Genomic DNA, 21,729 nt, shown 5'->3' with positions numbered 1-21,729 from the left:
AATAGGTTTCATATAGACAATTGACCACCCAACTTGACCGGTGATTCACGAACGTTAAAACTTGTAAAAACTATATGATGTCATATATATGGATATATATATATATAGTTAACATGATATTATGATAAGTAAACATATCATTAAGTATATTAACAATGAATTACATATGTAAAAACAAGACTACTAACTTAATGATTTCGAAACGAGACATATATCTAACGATTATCGTTGTAACAACATTTAACTATATATATATATATCATACTATGATATATTAATATATCATAATACCATGATAATGTAATAATTTAACATCTCTTTAGATATAATAAATAATGGGTTAACAACATTTAACAAGATCGTTAACTTAAAGGTTTCAAAACAACATTTTCATGTAACGACTAACGATGATTTAACGACTCAGTTAAAATGTATATACATGTAGTGTTTTAAAATGTATTCATACAATTTTAAAAGACTTCAAGACACTTATCAAAGTACTTCTACTTAACAAAAATGCTTACAATTACATCCTCATTCATTTTCATCAACAATTCTACTCGTATGCACTCGTACAATACCCAGCTTCTAAATGTATTTACTATTGGTATATACACTCCAATGATCAGCTCTTAGCAGCCCTTGTGAGTCACCTAACACATGCGAGAACCATTATTTGGCAACTAGCATGAAATATCTAACAAAATAACAAAGTAATGGAGCCTATATTTGACTCCATATTCACGCCACCTTACACCTACCACAAACACAATATGATTTCCATTTTTATGCATCAAATTACTCTCTCTTAATTACTCTATTATTGTTCTAAGTGTTCTTCATCATTTCCTTCATAATCTAGCTCAATCTAGGTAACCTAGATCAACATACAAAACAACTACTCAAGAACACACCAACAACACTTCCAAGTTTGCTAGCTTACTTTAAATCTTGCAAATCCATTTTAAGTGATCATCCAATCTCAAGAAATCTTTCTTATTTACAGTAAGATATGTTTCTAATTCAAGGTAATACTCATACTCAAACTTTGATTCAATTTCTATAACTATAACAATCTTGTTTCGAGTGGAAATCTTACTTGAACTTGTTTTCGTGTCATGCTTTTGCTTCAAGAACTCTCAAGCCATCCAAGGATCCTTTGAAGCTAGATCTATTTTTCTCATTTCCAGTAGGTTTATCCACAAAACTTGAGGTAGTAATGATGTTCATAACATCATTCGATTCATATATATAAAACTACCTTATTCGAAGGTTTAAACTTGTAATCAATAGAACATAGTTTAGTTAATTCTAAACTTGTTCGCAAATAAAAGTTAATCCTTCTAACTTGACTTTTAAAATCAACTAAACACATATTCTATATCTATATGATATTCTAACTTAATGATTTAAAACCTAAATACACGAAAAATATCATAAAACCGGATATACGCCGTCGTAGTAACACCGCAGGCTGTTTTGGGTTAGTTAATTAAAAACTATGATATGTAGTAACCCGTCCTTATCCATCTGGACGAATACATTACATTTGGTTACATCGCGAGGTACTTGACCTCCATATGATACGTTTTACAAACATTGCATTCGTTTTTAAAAGACAAACTTTCATTACATCGAAAGTTGACGGCATGCATACCATTTCATAATATATCCAAACTATGAATAACTTAATAATATTCTTGATGAACTCAACGACTCGAATGCAACGTCTTTTGAAATATGTCGTGAATGAACCCAAGTAATATCTCTAAAATGAGCAAATGCACAGCGGAAGATTTCTTTCATACCTGAGAATAAACATGCTTTCAAGTGTCAACCAAAAAGTTGGTGAGTTCATTAGTTTATCATAAATAATCATTTTTCAATAATATAATAGACCACAAGATACTCATATTTAGAAAACAATCTGTGTAGGTCTGCTCACTGCTGGAAAATTATTCATATGATATATAAACACTTGGTAATCGACCTTAACAAGATGCATATAGAATATCCCCCGCATACCGACATTCCGCACGGTCATGCAAAAGCATACAAATAGGCCACTCTTTTAAATATGATGGTTGTGTACACCTCACAAACAGATCATATCTTTTAAAGCTGGCGGTTGTATACCTATTTTGAAGTACTAGAGCAGTTCAAATTCTCTGACTGGGGCTTGTGAGTGCCCATAGATCTATCTTTAGGATTCGCGTCAATTAGGAGCTCGGTTTCCTAATTCTTAGATTACCAGACTATAAAGGGATGATATCCGGTGTACTCGTAACTCAATCGTAGAATGTTTTTAAGTACTTGTGTCTATTTCGTAAAACAGTTATAAAATAGCGCATGTATTCTCAGTCTCAAAAATATATATATTGCAAAAACATTTAAAAAGGGAGTAATGAAACTCACTATACTGTATTTTGTAGTAAAAATGCACATGACGAAACTGAACAATGCAGGGTTGGCCTTGGATTCACGAACCTGTGAACGTATAACGTCTTGGTGAACGATTGAAGTTAGGTAATATCAAGGATAGAAGGAGGTCTATGGTGTTGGTGATCATAATGAGGTGGTGTTGTTGGGTGTCGTGGTAGTTTGAACAGAAGGCAGCAGCAGTAGATGCACTCGTTACCTCAAAATTGGATAGCAGTTAACTATGGTGATGTTTCTTGATAGACAATCGTATATAAACAGGAGCATGGCAGCAGAAATCAAACGGTGATGTTTTGGTAACCGGTGGTAACTAGAAACATAAAAAGATAAAGTGGGTGCTCGATGGTATTTATCTTTCGTTTTAAAATAGAAAAGCATTGTAGCAACCATGGTGATGGTAAGGCGGTTTTGGTTTAGGTTGGGTTTTAGTTCGACCATAAGACAATAGTAGCATATAGAACTCATAGCATTAGTAACAAGTATTAATCAATAAGTTGGTGGTGTTAAGTGACGGTTGAGTCCATAAGTGATGATGGTTTAGTAACTAAGAAAACAAGAAACCAAAAGGGGTGGTATATATTTATATATGAGATGATAATTATAATTATAATGAATGATGATGGTGTCATTGGTTGATGAAGATGGTGTGTGGTGAGTGTTCATTATTGGATGAAAGCAGGAGTATTCGATGGATGTAGCGGTGTCGGGTTTAAGTGGTGATAGGGTGGCGGTGTGGTGATGATGGAAGATCAAGTAGCATGAAAACACATTAAGGGTGGTGATGGTTGAAAACATAAGTATATTCATGTATATCTCTCTCTGCATATGAATGTGTATGTAGATATATAATAGAAAAAAATTTAGACAAAGAATCCCACTTGCAAACATTAAGACATTCACCCGTGATTTTTACTGTGTCTTCAATCTAATAATTAATAATAATAATATAATATTAATTATAATAATTGTAATCACAAACGTGGTTTTAAATTATAAGCCGCCATCAATTACACTTTCTTTGCCGATAGTTTTTATTGAGTGTAGTTCGTGCTCCGTGTTTAAACAGTGGCGAATAAAGGTTCTTCGAAAGATTCTCAAATTTTTAGGTTGACTATATTTATTTATTTTGATCATTATGGTATAAAATTTGATCATTAACTATTAAATAAAAATTACATTAATTATTCACTCCCAACCCTAAGTAAAATATAAAAAAAATTTAAAATTCAACAAATAGTTCCTAAATACATTTTTAATAAGCCTAAAATTTATATTACTCATTTTCGGATCACCGTTTATTTTAAAATCACCTAAGTTTGAACTTAACTTAATTAAATAACCATTGAATGATAAACACGAGCTTCTATCATTTACTAAATAAATTCGGAACTATATTTATATATTCAATATACCTTATTTATATATATAGATATGTTTTAAATAATAATTATTATATAATGTTTTATTTTACATAGTTAATTATAATATATTTCAAATTATTATTTATATATATTAAAATATATATGTATCTATTTACAAATAGTTGTTCGTGAATTGTTCGGGAGTAGTCAAAGGTCAAATGATATTATGAATATAGTTTACAAACATTGTTACTCAACATTACAGACTTTGCTCATCGTGTCGGAAACATATAAAGATTAAGTTTAAATTTGTTCGGAAATTTTCGGGTCGTCACAGTACCTCCCCGTTAAAGAAATTTCGTCCCGAAATTTGATCGTGGTTGTCATGGCTAATAATAAAAATGTTTTCATGACGAATATGAGTTTATAAATAGAGTTTTATTATTATTGATCAATACAGATAAAACAATTCGATTATTCGAAGCGTACGAGTGAAGCTATCACAAAATAGTGAAATGAGTAAATGAAAGTTTGTCTAAACCAGTGACATAGTCATGGTTGATTTCCCGAATTCAAGGGAAAAGATAGAGTTATCAAGATAATATGTTCTTGATATATTTAGAGGTTAGATAGAATGTAAGAGTCGTGTAACATTGCACATGATGACGTTATAGTCTGTGAATCATCACGTTCCATTAGAAACTCAGCATGACTTACTGTAATATAATCACGTTGATCAAGTGTCATTATATTATACTAACTCATGCATCAGTTCCCAACACTACTTCAAAATTATTCATAATTCAAACTCGAAGTTTTCAGAGATTTAGAAACTAAACAGTTTCCTTTATGATATAACACAGATAACGCAAAAAGATAAATAATATCGGACAAGAATATTTATAAAGATATCTTCAGAAATATCGAAGATATTTATGATGATATTTTGGAATTTCTAAGATCGAAGGTTGATGAAGAAAGATTTTCCACAAGATTTAACATGACTTCGGAGCAGGATATTTTCTAAAGATTTCATTGGATACAGAATTACCTGGATTCTTTGAATATAGGGTATGATCCTTATATTTGTCCTTGCTCTCCTTCATGGTTTGCTCAATCCGTTTTTCAGTACCAAATTTCCTATCGAGTGTTCCCAACACTCCATCATTTTATCATCACTTTTGGCCATTAAGACCATTTACTACATGCTGCTTCGTCAGCATTTTCAAAGTTAACGGATCTGGATCATTGGTTATCAAACTGATGGGTTTCTAGTGAATTGTGTTTTTAGATGATTAAACGCTGATGATGATATGGTAGAATATAAAAGGTTCTCTGGTAACAATAAATGAGCACGCATATATATCAAGGTTATAATAAGGTTGTTTTGAATGAAAAGTCGAAATTGACTTATTGGAGCTGTGACAAAACTGGCTAATTTGGAAAGGGATTGCAAAGTTACTTTCGGTAATAATAACGCCAAAGGAGTTAGCACAGATACGTGTAAAATGTTTGCTCAGGTTCCGAGTGTTTTCAATTGCACAATTATATGTATCAATCTTTTCTTCCGTAAATGAAGTGCGGTTGGTTCATCCTCTCGATTGAGGTGTTTTCAAGAATCATGAAAGGTTTGAACGCGGATTGTAATCATCAAAATATAAATGAGGTTTAAGATGAAATCAAGTGGCAAACTTGAAGAAATGTTTAATTTCATATGTTATAATCAATATTTTAATTCATTTTAATTGTCCAATGTCATTAGTCCACAGTCGATAGTCCACAGTTAACAGTCCAATAATTCATATATAATTTAATATATAATATTCGAATTAATTAATACATATCGTGACTCGTGTACATGTCTCAGACTCGATCACAACTCAAACTATATATATTATTATAGAATCAACCTCAACCCTGTATAGAGAACTCGATCATTACTGCATATAGAGTGTCTATGGTGATTCTAAATAATATATATAGATGCGTCGATATGATATGTCAAAACCTTGTATACGTGTCCCGATATTTAAAGTGCGTAAAAATAAATAACAGAAATTAAATGATGATAAATAAAATTGCGAGAATGTAAATTCTGATAATTAAATTGCGATAAATAAAATGTAATCAGTTAGCTAAGAACAATTAGCTAGGAACAGTTAGCGTGGATTCTTAACAAAATTTCTCATAGTTAATTTGTTTGTTTCTAATAAATTTTATTTTGTCAAATGTTTTCTTCATTATGCCACTTGTTGAATTCTGATAAATCAAAATCCAAATATGAAATTGGATGAATATGGTTATTCTATGGTGAACGGATTTGTATATCGGTGGATGTAAGTAGGATAGTAACTGACTGTTGAATCAGCTTCGAAGAATGTACATTGTAACTTATTAATGTGAAATCTGAATATTCCTCAGGTACTACCTACCCGTTAGAATATTTTTATCATTAATAGTTTGTACGAAAGAATTTTCAATTACAATCTTTATGAAAATATATATACATATATATTTTCTTCAGAGGTAATTATGGATTTAATGAGTCAATATAATATTAAACTCATTTGATTTTCGGTTATAACTAGAATACATAATCTCTAAAATATTAGAGATTACATAACCGCCATGAAGAACGAAGATAATTGATGTAGAACGATACGTAGAATGATGATTGTACTCGAGGTACTGAATGGGATGTTGAGGCATGGATTGTTGATGGTACTGGTGCTGTTACTGATGGTACTGTTGGTGTCGGTGATGTTGATGAAGCTGGTAAATTTTGCACCATATTCTCCAGATTGATTACTCGAGCGCGAAGTTTGTTGACTTCTTCTATTATTCCGGGATGATTGTCGGTTGGAACGAACGGATGAATAAGGTTTAGAATTTTAGATAGAATATAATCGTGGTGAGATACTCTGGAAATGAGTGTGAAAATGGTGTTTCGGACAGGTTCGCCAGTAAGTGCTTCAGGTTCTTCACCAAGAGGTGAATTTGGTTGATGAAAAGGATCGCCTTCTTCGCGTTTCCATGGATTAAGTCGACTACGAACTCATCATATGAATTGGGGATGGATGATTGGTTGATTCATTCTGGTGATGCTGCTTTCGAAGCTTAGGTGAACGTCCATGTCGGTATAGCCGTCGGAATAACTATCGGAATAGCTATCGAAATTCGAGGGACTCAAACTGGTTGAGGGATTCATTTCGTAGGATTAAATGAAGTATTTTCGATAAAAAAATAGATTATAGGATGTAAATTAGTACCCTGCAATACATAATTTACATATGCATATATAATACTAAAATCCCATAAGTTATGGAGGAATCTACGGAAGCTGTCAGGCAAAGGTAACAATAACAGATACGCTAAGATATGAATTTATCTATACACTGTCTATGCAATAGAGGTAGTAAGACATGTCTAGGCTTTAAGGATGATAAGCAAATACTTTTCGATACTAAATGATAAGTAAAACTTTTGTCATGCAGACACGGTCGAAGTCCAGACCCACTAATGCATCTAAACAACTATCAGTTAGACACACTAATGCAAGACCTGGTTCGCTAAGACCACCGCTCTGATACCACCTGTAGTAATTCATCCTTATCCATCTGGATGAATACATTACATTTGGTTACATCGCGAGGTACTTGACCTCCATATGATATGTTTTATAAATATTGCATTCGTTTTTAAAAGACAAACTTTCATTACATCGAAAGTTGACGGCATGCATACCATTTCATAATATATCCAAACTATGAATAACTTAATAATATTCTTGATGAACTCAACGACTCGAATGCAACGTCTTTTGAAATATGTCGTGAATGAACCCAAGTAATATCTCTAAAATGAGCAAATGCACAGTAGAAGATTTCTTTCATACCTGAGAATAAACATGCTTTCAAGTGTCAACCAAAAAGTTGGTGAGTTCATTAGTTTATCATAAATAATCATTTTTCAATAATATAATAGACCACAAGATACTCATATTTAGAAAACAATCTGTGTAGGTCTGCTCACTGCTGGAAAATTATTCATACGATATATAAACACCTGGTAATCGACCTTAACAAGATGCATATAGAATATCCCCCGCATACCGGCATTCCGCACGGTCATGCAAAAGCATACAAATAGGCTACTCTTTTAAATATGATGGTTGTGTACACCTCACAAACAGATCATATCTTTTAAAGCTGGCGGTTGTATACCTATTTTGAAGTACTAGAGCAGTTCAAATTCTCTGACTGGGGCTTGTGAGTGCCCATAGATCTATCTTTAGGATTCGCGTCAATTAGGAGCTCGGTTTCCTAATTCTTAGATTACCAGACTATAAAGGGGTGATATCTGGTGTACTCGTAACTCAATCATAGAATGTTTTTAAGTACTTGTGTCTATTTTGTAAAACAGTTATAAAACAGCGCATGTATTCTCAGTCCCAAAAATATATATATTGCAAAAACATTTAAAAAGGGAGTAATGAAACTCACTATACTGTATTTTGTAGTAAAAATATACATGACGAAACTGAACAATGCAGGGTTGGCCTTGGATTTACGAACCTGTGAACGTATAACGTCTTGGTGAACGATTGAAGTTAGGTAATATCAAGGATAGAAGGAGGTCTATGGTGTTGGTGATCATAATGAGGTGGTGTTGTTGGGTTTCGTGGTAGTCTGAACAGAAGGCAGCAGCAGTAGATGCACTCGTTACCTCAAAATTGGATAGCAGTTAACTATGGTGATGGTTCTTGATAGACAATCGTATATAAACAGGAGCATGGCAGCAGAAATCAAACGGTGATGTTTTGGTAACCGGTGGTAACTAGAAACATAAAAAGATAAAGTGGGTGCTCGATGGTATTTGTCTTTCGTTTTAAAATAGAAAAGCTTTGTAGCAACCATGGTGATGGTAAGGCGGTTTTAGTTTAGGTTGGGTTTTAGTTCGACCATAAGACAATAGTAGCATATAGAACTCATAGCATTAGTAACAAGTATTGATCAATAAGTTGGTGGTGTTAAGTGACGGTTGAGTCCATAAGTGATGATGGTTTAGTAACTAAGAAAACAAGAAACCAAAAGGGGTGGTATATATTTATATATGAGATGATAATTATAATTATAATGAATGATGATGGTGTCATTGGTTGATGAAGATGGTGTGTGGTGAGTGTTCATTATTGGATGAAAGCAGGAGTATTCGACGGATGTAGCGGTGTCGGGTTTAAGTCATGATAGGGTGGCGGTGTGGTGATGATGGAAGATCAAGTAGCATGAAAACACATTAAGGGTGGTGATGGTTGAAAACATAAGTATATTCATGTATATCTCTCTCTGCATATGAATGTGTATGTAGATATATAATAGAAAAAAATTTAGACAAAGAATCCCACTTGCAAACATTAAGACATTCACCCGTGATTTTTACTGTGTCTTCAATCTAATAATTAATAATAATAATATAATATTAATTATAATAATTGTAATCACAAACGTGGTTTTAAATTATAAGCCGCCATCAATTACACTTTCTTTGCCGATAGTTTTTATTGAGTGTAGTTCGTGCTCCGTGGTTAAACAGTGGCGAATAAAGGTTCTTCGAAAGATTCTCAAATTTTTAGGTTGACTATATTTATTTATTTTGGTCATTATGGTATAAAATTCGATCATTAACTATTAAATAAAAATTACATTAATTATTCACTCCCAACCCTAAGTAAAATATAAAAAAAAATTAAAATTCAACAAATAGTTCCTAAATACATTTCTAATAAGCCTAAAATTTATATTACTCATTTTCGGATCACCGTTTATTTTAAAATCACCTAAGTTTGAACTTAACTTAATTAAATAACCATTGAATGATAAACGAGAGCTTCTATCATTTACTAAATAAATTCGGAAGTATATTTATATATTCAATATACCTTATTTATATATATAGATATGTTTTAAATAATAATAATTTTATAATGTTTTATTTTACATAGTTAATTATAATATATTTCAAATTATTATTTATATATATTAAAATATATATGTATCTATTTACAAATAGTTGTTCGTGAATTGTTCGGGAGTAGTCAAAGGTCAAATGATATTATGAATATAGTTTACAAACATTGTTACTCAACATTACAGACTTTGCTCATCGTGTCGGAAACATATAAAGATTAAGTTTAAATTTGTTCGGAAATTTCCGGGTCGTCACATGATAAACTTTGATTTAAAAGTTATTCTTCTAGGAAAATAATTTTTCTTTTGAACATGAAACTATATCCAAAAATCATGGTTAAACTCAAAGTGGAAGTATGTTTTCCAAAATGGTCATCTAGACGTCGTTCTTTCGACTGAAATGACTACCTTTACAAAAACGACTTGTAACCTATATTTCCGACTATAAACTTATAATTTTTCTATTTAGATTCATAAACTTAAGTTCAATATAAAACCATAGCAACTTGAATCACTCAAAACGGATTTAAAACGAAGAAGTTATGGGTAAAACAAGATTGGATAATTTTTCTTGTTGTAGCTACGTGAAAATTGGTAACAAATCTATATTAATCATATCCTAGCTAACTTATATTGTATTATACATGTATTCTAATATATTATGTAATCTTGGGATACCATAGACACGAATACAATGTTTTGACATATCATATCTGTAGTGACCCTAACTTTTCCATGTTTATATATATAATAAATGAAATTGTTATTTACATGATTAAGTGTTTCCAACATGTTAAGCAATCAAACTTGTTAAGACTTGATTAATTGAAATAGGTTTCATATAGACAATTGACCACCCAAGTTGACCGGTGATTCACGAACGTTAAAACTTGTAAAAACTTGTAAAAACTATATGATGACATATATATGGATATATATATAGTTAACATGATATTATGATAAGTAAACATATCATTAAGTATATTAACAATGAACTACATATGTAAAAGCAAGACTACTAACTTAATGATTTTGAAACGAGACATATATGTAACGATTATCGTTGTAACGAAATTTAATGTATATATATCATATTAAGAGATATTCATACATCATAATATCATGATAATATAATAATTTAAAATCTCATTTGATATTATAAACATTGGGTTAATAACATTTAACAAGATTGTTAACCTAAAGGTTTCAAAATAACACTTACATGTAACGACTAACGATGACTTAACGACTCAGTTAAAATGTATATACATGTAGTGTTTTAATATGTATTCATACACTTTTTAAAGACTTCAAGACACTTATCAAAATACTTCTACTTAACAAAAATGCTTACAATTACATCCTCGTTCAGTTTCATCAACAATTCTACTCGTATGCACCCGTATTCGTACTCGTACAATACACAGCTTTTAGATGTATGTACAATTGGTATATACACTCCAATGATCAGCTTTTAGCAGCCCATGTGAGTCACCTAACACATGTGGGAATCATCATTTGGCAACTAGCATGAAATATCTCATAAAATTACAAAAATATGAGTAATCATTCATGACTTATTTATATGAAAACAAAATTACATATCCTTTATATCTAATCCATATACCAACGGCCAAAAATATCTACAAATACTTTCATTCTTCAATTTTCTTCATCTAATTAATCTCTCTCAAGTTCTATCTTCAAGTTCTAAGTGTTCTTCATAAATTCTACAAGTTCTAGTTTCATAAAATCAAGAATACTTCCAAGTTTGCTAGCTTACTTCCAATCTTGTAGAGTGATCATCCAACCTCAAGAAATCTTTCTTATTTACAGTAAGATATCTTTCTAATTTAAGGTAATACTCATATTCAAACTTTTATTCAATTTCTATAACTATAACAATCTTATTTCGAGTGGAAATCTTACTTGAACTTGTTTTCGTGTCATGATTCTACTTCAAGAACTTTCAAGCCATCCAAGATCCTTTGAAGCTAGATCCATTTGTCTCTTTTCTAGTAGGTTTATCCACAAAACTTGAGGTAGTAATGATGTTCATAACATCATTCGATTCATACATATAAAGCTATCTTATTCGAAGGTTTAAACTTGAAATTACTAGAACGTAGTTTAGTAAATTCTAAACTTGTTCGCAAACAAAAATTAATCCTTCTAACTTGACTTTTAAAATCAACTAAACACATGTTCTCTATCTATATTATATGCTAACTTAATGATTTAAAACCTGGAAACACGAAAAACACCGTAAAACTGGACATACGCCGTCGTAGTAACACCGCGGGCTGTTTTGGGTTTGATAATTAAAAACTATGATAAACTTTGATTTAAAAGTTGTTCTTCTGGGAAAATGATTTTTCTTATGAACATGAAACTATATCCAAAAATCATGGTTAAACTCAAAGTGGAAGTATGTTTTTCAAAATGGTCATCAAGACGTCGTTCTTTCGACTGAAATGACTACCTCTTACAAAAACGACTTGTAACTTATATTTCTGACTATAAACCTATACTTTTTCTGTTTATATTCATAAAATAGAGTTCAATATGAAACCATAGCAATTTGATTCACTCAAAACGGATTTACAATGAAAAAGTTATGGGTAAAACAAGATTGAATATTTTTTGATTTTTGTAGCTACGGGAAATATTAACAATTCTATACAAATCATATCCTAGCTAACTTATATTGTATTATACATGTATTCTAATATATTATGTAATCTTGGGATACCATAGACACGTATGCAAATGTTTTGACATATCATATCGACCCATGTATATATATTATTTGGAACAACCATAGACACTCTATATGCAGTAATGTTGGAGTTAGCTATACAGGGTTGAGGTTGATTCCAAAAATATATATACTTTGAGTTGTGATCTAGCCTGAGACGTGTATACACTGGGTCGTGGATTGATTCAAGATAATATATATCGATTTATTTCTGTACATCTAACTGTGAACAACTAGTTGTAGGTTACTAACGAGGACAGCTGACTTAATAAACTTAAAATATCAAAATGTATTAAAAGTGTTGTAAATATATTTTGAACATACTTTGATATATATGTACATATTTGTTATAGGTTCGTGAATCGACCAGTGGTCAAGTCTTACTTCCCGACGAAGTAAAAATCTGTGAAAGTGAGTTATAGTCCCACTTTTAAAATCTAATATTTTTGGGATGAGAATACATGCAGGTTTTATAAATGATTTACAAAATAGACACAAGTACGTGAAACTACATTCTATGGTTGAATTATTGAAATCGAATATGCCCCTTTTTATTAAGTCTGGTAATCTAAGAATTAGGGTACAGACACCCTAATTGACGTGAATCCTAAAGATAGATCTATTGGGCCTAACAAACCCCATCCAAAGTACCGGATGATTTAGTACTTCGAAATTTATATCATATCCGAAGGGTGTCCTGGAATGATGGGGATATTCTTACATATGCATCTTGTTAATGTCGGTTACCAGGTGTTCACCATATGAATGATTTTTATCTCTATGTATGGGATGTGTATTGAAATATGAAATCTTGTGGTCTATTGTTACGATTTGATATATATAGGTTAAACCTATAACTCACCAACATTTTTGTTGACATTTAAAGCATGTTTATTCTCAGGTGAATATTAAGAGCTTCCGCTGTTGCATACTAAAATAAGGACAAGATTTGAAGTCCATGTTTGTATGATATTGTGTAAAAACTGCATTCAAGAAACATATGTCGATGTAATATATTTCTATTGTAAACCATTATGTAATGGTCGTGTGTAATCAGTATATTTTAGATTATCATTATTTGATAATCTACGTAATGTTTTTTTTTAAAACCTTTATTGATGAAATAAAGGTTATGGTTGTTTTAAAAATGAATGCAGTCTTTGAAAAACGTCTCATATAGAGGTCAAAACCTCGCAACGAAATCAATTAATATGGAACGTTTATAATCAATATGAACGGGACATTTTAGTTGGTATCCGAGCGTTGGTCTTAGAGAACCAGAATTTTTCATTATTGTGTCTTATCGAGTTTGTTAGGATGCATTAGTGAGTCTGGACTTCGGCCGTGTTTACTTGAAAAATGATTGCTTAACAAATTTTGTTGGAAACTATATATTTTTAACATGTGAATATTATGTGATATATTAATCTCTTAACGCGTTTGATATTATGTGATAGATGTCTACCTCTAGAACAAGTCCCATTGACTCACCTAATAATAATGAAGAGTCAAATGTAAATTGGAATGATTCGTGGACTGATTCACAAGTTCCCGAAGAGGAACCGGAAGAAGAGTCGGAACCGGAAGAAGAATCGGAACCGGAAGAAGAATCGGAACCGGATGAAGAAATAGAACCGGTGGGGGAAATAATAAAACGGTTAAGTAAAAGAAAATCCTCAACCAACCGACCAAGGTTAATTATGGTCAATGGTGTTTCCGCCAAAGAAGCAAAATATTGGGAGGATTACCAATTCTCTGATGAATCGGATTCCGACGAGAATTCCGATGATGTTATAGAAATTACCCCAACTGAATTTAAAAAGGCAAAAGAAAATAATAAGGGAAAGGGCATAAAAATAGAGAAATCTAATTCCAACCCCGATGAACTTTATATGTATCGTCAACCCCCGAAGTCCTTAAGTTGTAACAATGACCCGGGAACCTCTAAACCACCAGGTTTTTCTAAACCAATGTGAAAAACGACGGCTCGTATTAGGGGAACATCATATATCGCTATGCTTATGCTTATGTGAAAAACGAACCAAATAAGTCAATCTTTGACTAAACAGACGAGCCTTGTAGTTGATCAAATAAGTCATCGATTCTCGGTAGTGGGTAGCGGTTCTTGATGGTAAGTTTGTTCAACTCTCGGTAGTCGATACACAACCTGAATGTACCATCTTTCTTCTTGACAAACAAAACAGGAGCTCCCCACGGTGATGTGCTTGGTCGAATGAAACCACGCTCTAAAAGTTCTTGTAATTGGCTTTGCAGTTCTTTCATCTCACTGGGTGCGAGTCTGTAAGGAGCACGGGCTATTGGTGCAGCTCCTGGTACAAGATCTATTTGAAATTCAACGGATCGATGTGGGGGTAATCCCGGTAATTCTTTCGGAAATACATCGGGAAATTCTTTTGCAATGGGAACATCATTGATGCTCTTTTCTTCAGTTTGTACTTTCTCGACGTGTGCTAGAACAGCATAGAAACCTTTTTTTATTAGTTTTTGTGCCTTCAAATTACTAATAAGATGTAGCTTCGTGTTGCCCTTTTCTCCGTACACCATTAAGGGTTTTCCTTTTTCTCGTATAATGCAAATTGCATTTTTGTAACAAACGATCTCTGCTTTCACTTCTTTCAACCAGTCCATACCGATTATCACATCAAAACTCCCTAACTCTACTGGTATCAAATCAATCTTAAATGTTTCGCTAACCAGTTTAATTTCTCGATTCCGACATATATTATCTGCTGAAATTAATTTACCATTTGCTAATTCGAGTAAAAATTTACTATCCAAAGGCGTCAATGGATAACTTAATTTAGCACAAAAATCTCTACTCATATAGCTTCTATCCGCACCCGAATCAAATAAAACGTAAGCAGATTTATTGTCAATAAGAAACGTACCCGTAACAAGCTCCGGGTCTTCCTGTGCCTCTGCCGCATAAATATTGAAAACTCTTCCGCGGCCTTGTCCATTCGTGTTCTCCTGGTTTGGGCAATTTCTAATAATGTGGCCCGGTTTTCCACATTTATAACAAACTACATTGGCATAACTTGCTCCGACACTACTTGCTCCGCCATTACTCGTTCCGACACCATTTGTTCCTTTCGTTCTATTAACCCCTGGTCCGTAGACCTCACACTTCGCCGCGCTATGACCATTTCTTTTACACTTGTTTCAAAATTTGGTGCAGAACCCCGAGTGATACTTTTCACACCTTTGGCATAGCTGCTTCTGATTGTTGTTGTTGTTGCGGTTATTATTGTTGTTGGGATGATTGTTGTAGTTGCTGTTGTTGTTGTTGTTATTGTTGTTATTGTTGTTGTTGTTGGGCTGTTTGTTGTAGTTGCGATTGATGTTGCGATTTTTGGGATAATTGTTGCGATTATTGTTGTAATTGCTGTTGTTGTTGTATTGGTGATTCTTATCACCGTTTTCCTCCCACTTTCTTTTGACTTGCTTCACATTGGCCTCTTCAGCAGTCTGTTCTTTAATTCTTTCTTCAATCTGGTTCACTTGTTTGTGAGCCATTCTACATGCCTGTTGTATGGAGGCGGGCTCGTGTGAACTTATATCTTCTTGGATTCTTTCCGGTAATCCTTTCACAAACGCGTCGATCTTCTCTTCCCCATCTTCGAATGCTCCCGGACACAATAGGCACAATTCTGTGAATCATCTTTCATACGTGGTAATATCAAATCCTTGGGTTCGTAACCCTTTCTGTCTTGAGCTTATTGACCTCGGTTCTGGGACGGTACTTCTCGTTCATCAAGTGCTTGAATGCTGACCACGGTAGTGCGTACGCATCGTCTTGTCCCACTTGCTCTAGATAGGTATTCCACCATGTTAACGCAGAACCTGTGAAGGTATGCGTAGCGTACTTCACTTTGTCCTCTTCAGTACACTTACTTATGGCAAACACCGATTCGACCTTCTCGGTCCACCGTTTCAATTCGATCGGTCCTTCGGTTCCATCAAATTCCAAAGGTTTGCAGGCAGTGAATTCTTTGTAGGTGCATCCTACGTGATTTCATGTACTGCTAGATCCAAGGTTATTGTTGGTATGTAGCGCAGCCTGTACTGCGGCTATATTTGAAGCTAGAAAATTACGGAATTCCTCTTCATTCATATTCACGGTGTGTCGAGTAGTCGGTGCCATTTCTTTCAAAATAGTCAAATGGAACAAGTTAATCATACAGAATATTAAGAGTAGTTAATAGTATTTCGTAGCATAATATGAACTCATTTATAAAAGCTTTTTCTTTATATTAGCGTTTCATAAGTTTAAATTCGGGTAGTACCTACCCGTTAAGTTCATACTTAGTAGCTAATATACAATTCAACTACTACAATTCTATATGAAAAACTGATTATAATAATATTTCGCGTTCAAACTTTTACACAATATTTTACAAACTTACAATACCGCTTATTTTACATATAGCATGAAATATAGCACACAATAAATTTGATACAAGATGGTTGTAAAGATAATTCTAGCTAGTACACAAGTCGTTCAGCAAAGGCAATAAAGACACGTAATTCATACGTCCAGAAACAAGTCATGCATTCTGGTTTTACTAGGATTACTTCCCATCCTTGGTCTTGTGGAACATAACCGTTATGGCCGTTGATAAGACAGCGTGTTGTAACATCGTCAAAGGGACGAGGGTTACGTAATGTCCAACAGTCCCGTAACAATCTAAAAACCTCATTTCTTACCCCAATTACCGACTCCGTCACTTGTGGGAACGTTTTGTTTAATAGTTGTAGCCCGATGTTCTTGTTCTCACTTTGGTGAGAAGCGAACATTACTAATCCGTAAGCATAACATGCTTCTTTATGTTGCATGTTAGCCGCTTTTTCTAAATCACGAAGTCCAATATTCGGATATATTGAGTCAAAATAATTTCTTAACCCATTGCGTAAAATAGCATTTGGGTTCCCCGCAATATATGCGTCAAAGTAAACACATCGTAACTTATGGATTTCCCAATGTGATATCCCCCATCTTTCGAACGAAAGCCTTTTATAAACCAAGGCATTCTTGGAACGTTCTTTGAATGTCTTACAAACTGATCTCGCCTTAAATAGTTGTGCAGATTTCATCAATCATGTCTCCGGGTAGGTCTCTTAAAATATTGGGTTGTCTATCCATTTTGTGTTTTTATACTGTAAAATAGACAAGAGTTAGATTCATAAAAAAAATTCCTTATTAATACAAGCAATTTTTACATATATCATAAAGCATAAGCACACTATATTACATATATTACACCACACGAATACAACTATCTTATTCCGACTCGCTTGTTTCTTCTTCTTCGGTTTTGGTTCGTTTTTCACATAAGCATAAGCATAAGCATAGCGATATATGATGTTCCCCTAATACGAGCCGTCATTTTTCACATTGGTTTAGAAAAACCTGGTGGTTTAGAGGTTCCCGGGTCATTGTTACAACTTAAGGACTTCGGGGGTTGACGATACATATAAAGTTCATCGGGGTTGGAATTAGATTTCTCTATTTTTATGCCCTTTCCCTTATTATTTTCTTTTGCCTTTTTAAATTCAGTTGGGGTAATTTCTATAACATTATCGGAATTCTCGTCGGAATCCGATTCATCGGAGAATTGGTAATCCTCCCAATATTTTGCTTCCTTGGCGGAAACACCATTGACCATAATTAACCTTGGTCAGTTGGTTGAGGATTTTCTTTTACTTAACCGTTTTATTATTTCCCCCACCGGTTCTATTTCTTCATCCGGTTCCGATTCTTCTTCCGGTTCCGATTCTTCTTCCGGTTCCGACTCTTCTTCCGGTTCCTCTTCGGGAACTTGTGAATCAGTCCACGAATCATTCCAATTTACATTTAACTCTTCATTATTATTAGGTGAGTCAATGGGACTTGTTCTAGAGGTAGACATCTATCACATAATATCAAACGCGTTAAGAGATTAATATATTACATAATATTCACATGTTAAAAATATATAGTTTCCAACAAAATTTGTTAAGCAATCATTTTTCAAGTAAACACGGTCGAAGTGCAGACTCACTAATGCATCCTAACAAACTCGATAAGACACACTAATGCAAAATTCTGGTTCTCTAAGACCAACGCTCTGATACCAACTGAAATGTCCCGTTCTTATTGATTAAAAACGTTCCATATTAATTGATTTCGTTGCGAGGTTTTGACCTCTATATGAGACGTTTTTCAAAGACTGCATTCATTTTAAAACAAACCATAACCTTTATTTCATCAATAAAGGTTTAAAAAGCTTTACGTAGATTATCAAATAATGATAATCTAAAATATCCTATTTACACACGACCATTACATAATAGTTTACAATACAAATATGTTACAACAAAATAAGTTTCTTGAATGCAGTTTTTACACAATATCATACAAGCATGGACTCCAAATCTCGTCCTTATTTAAGTATGCGACAGCGGAAGCTCTTAATAATCACCTGAGAATAAACATGCTTAAAACGTCAACAAAAATGTTGGTGAGTTATAGGTTTAACCTATATATATCAAATCATAATAATAGACCACAAGATTTTATATTTCAATACACATCCCATACATAGAGATAAAAATTATTCATATGGTGAACACCTGGTAACCGACATTAACAATATGCATATATAAGAATATCCCCATCATTCCGGGACACCCTTCGGATATGATATAAATTTCGAAGTACTAAAGCATCCGGTACTTTGGATGGGGTTTGTTAGGCCCAATAGATCTATCTTTAGGATATCGTCAATTAGGATGTCTGTTCCCTAATTCTTAGATTACCAGACTTAATAAAAAAGGGGCATATTCGATTTCGATAATTCAACCATAGAATGTAGTTTCACGTACTTGTGTCTATTTTGTAAATCATTTATAAAACCTGCATGTATTCTCATCCCAGAAATATTAGATTTTAAAAGTGGGACTATAACTCACTTTCACAGATTTTTACTTCATCGGGAAGTAAGACTTGGCCACTGGTTGATTCACGAACCTATAACAATATATACATATATATCAAAGTATGTTCAAAATATATTTACAACACTTTTAATATATTTTGATGTTTTAAGTTTATTAAGTCAGCTGTCCTTGTTAGTAACCTACAACTAGTTGTCCACAGTTAGATGTACAGAAATAAATCGATAAATATTATCTTGAATCAATCCACGACCCAGTGTATACGTATCTCAGTATTGATCACAACTCAAACTAGATATATTTTGGAATCAACCTCAACCCTGTATAGCTAACTCCAACATTCACATATAGAGTGTCTATGGTTGTTCCAAAATATATATAGATGTGTCGACATGATAGGTCGAAACATTGTATACGTGTCTATGGTATCTTAAGATTACATAATATACAAAACAAGTTGATTAAGTTATGGTTGGAATAGATTTGTTACCAATTTTCACGTAGCTAAAATGAGAAAAATTATCCAATCTTGTTTTACCCATAACTTCTTCATTTTAAATCCGTTTTGAGTGAATCAAATTGCTATGGTTTCATATTGAACTATATTTTATGAATCTAAACAGAAAAAGTATAGGTTTATAGTCGGAAAAATAAGTTACAAGTCGTTTTTGTAAAGGTAGTCATTTCAGTCGAAAGAACGACGTCTAGATGACCATTTTAGAAAACATACTTTCACTTTGAGTTTAACCATAATTTTTGGATATAGTTTCATGTTCATAATAAAAATCATTTTCTCAGAATAACAACTTTTAAATCAAAGTTTTCATAGTTTTTAATTAACTAACCCAAAACAGCCCCCGGTGTTACTACGACGGCGTAAATCCGGTTTTACGGTGTTTTTCGTGTTTCCAGGTTTTAAATCATTAAGTTAGCATATCATATAGATATAGAACATGTGTATAGTTGATTTTAAAAGTCAAGTTAGAAGGATTAACTTTTGTTTGCGAACAAGTTTAGAATTAACTAAACTATGTTCTAGTGATTACAAGTTTAAACCTTCGAATAAGATAGCTTTATATGTATGAATCGAATGATGTTATGAACATCATTACTACCTTAAGTTCCTTGGATAAACCTACTGGAAAATAGAAAAATGGATCTAGCTTCAACGGATCCTTGGATGGCTCGAAGTTCTTGAAGCAGAATCATGACATGAAAACAAGTTCAAGTAAGATCATCACTTGAAATAAGATTGTTATAGTTATAGAAATTGAACCAAAGTTTGAATATGATTATTACCTTGTATTAGAATGATAACCTACTGTAAGAAACAAAGATTTCTTGAGGTTGGATGATCACCTTACAAGATTGGAAGTGAGCTAGCAAACTTGAAAGTATTCTTGATTTTATGTAACTAGAACTTGTAGAATATATGAAGAACACTTAGAACTTGAAGATAGAACTTGAGAGAGATCAATTACATGAAGAAAATTGAAGAATGAAAGTGTTTGTAGGTGTTTTTGGTCGTTGGTGTATGGATTAGATATAAAGGATATGTAATTTTGTTTTCATGTAAATAAGACATGAATGATTACTCATATTTTTGTAATTTTATGAGATATTTCATGTAACAACCCAACATTGATTAACAAAAACACGACACAAAAAAAAAATCTGTGACTGCCCATCTGGACAGCGTCCAGAAATCGGGACGGCGTCCAGCTTTTACAACTGGGACGGCGTCCAAGGATTTGGGACGGCGTCCCAATGAACTAAAAAGTACTGATCAGTTTTTATTCACACGCGAGTGGAAAACCCGCTTCCCGACACTTTTAAACGTAACCAATTTCACAATATGACATATTAAGTAAAACTAAGATATTGCCACCATAAAAACAAGTTTTACAACCCCGGGCTCACAATGACCCGTTTTACAAATAAAGTAGCAGTTTCGACCCATTTATCTCTTTAGACGGATTAGAACTCTACAACCCAACCCGATACCAAGCGCATAATCCCGGGGACTACCAAATCCCCAATCCGCGTCCATATAACCAAAAGCTACCCCTTCGAGCCCAAGCGCTCCTATGCCTCTAGTCTAACAACTAGCTAGCTTCATAACGAAATACCTGTAAAAAGGTAAACAACGAGAGGGGTAAGCATAAAGCTTAGTGAATGCAATAATTATACACATACATATATAATATACCTACTTGCAAACACTTACACACATACCGCATACATGCTA

The sequence above is a fragment of the Rutidosis leptorrhynchoides genome, chromosome 1 (assembly GCF_046630445.1).
Source record: "Rutidosis leptorrhynchoides isolate AG116_Rl617_1_P2 chromosome 1, CSIRO_AGI_Rlap_v1, whole genome shotgun sequence".
NCBI classification, from domain to species: Eukaryota; Viridiplantae; Streptophyta; class Magnoliopsida; order Asterales; family Asteraceae; genus Rutidosis; species Rutidosis leptorrhynchoides.
Note: the sequence above shows the minus strand (reverse complement) of the source record.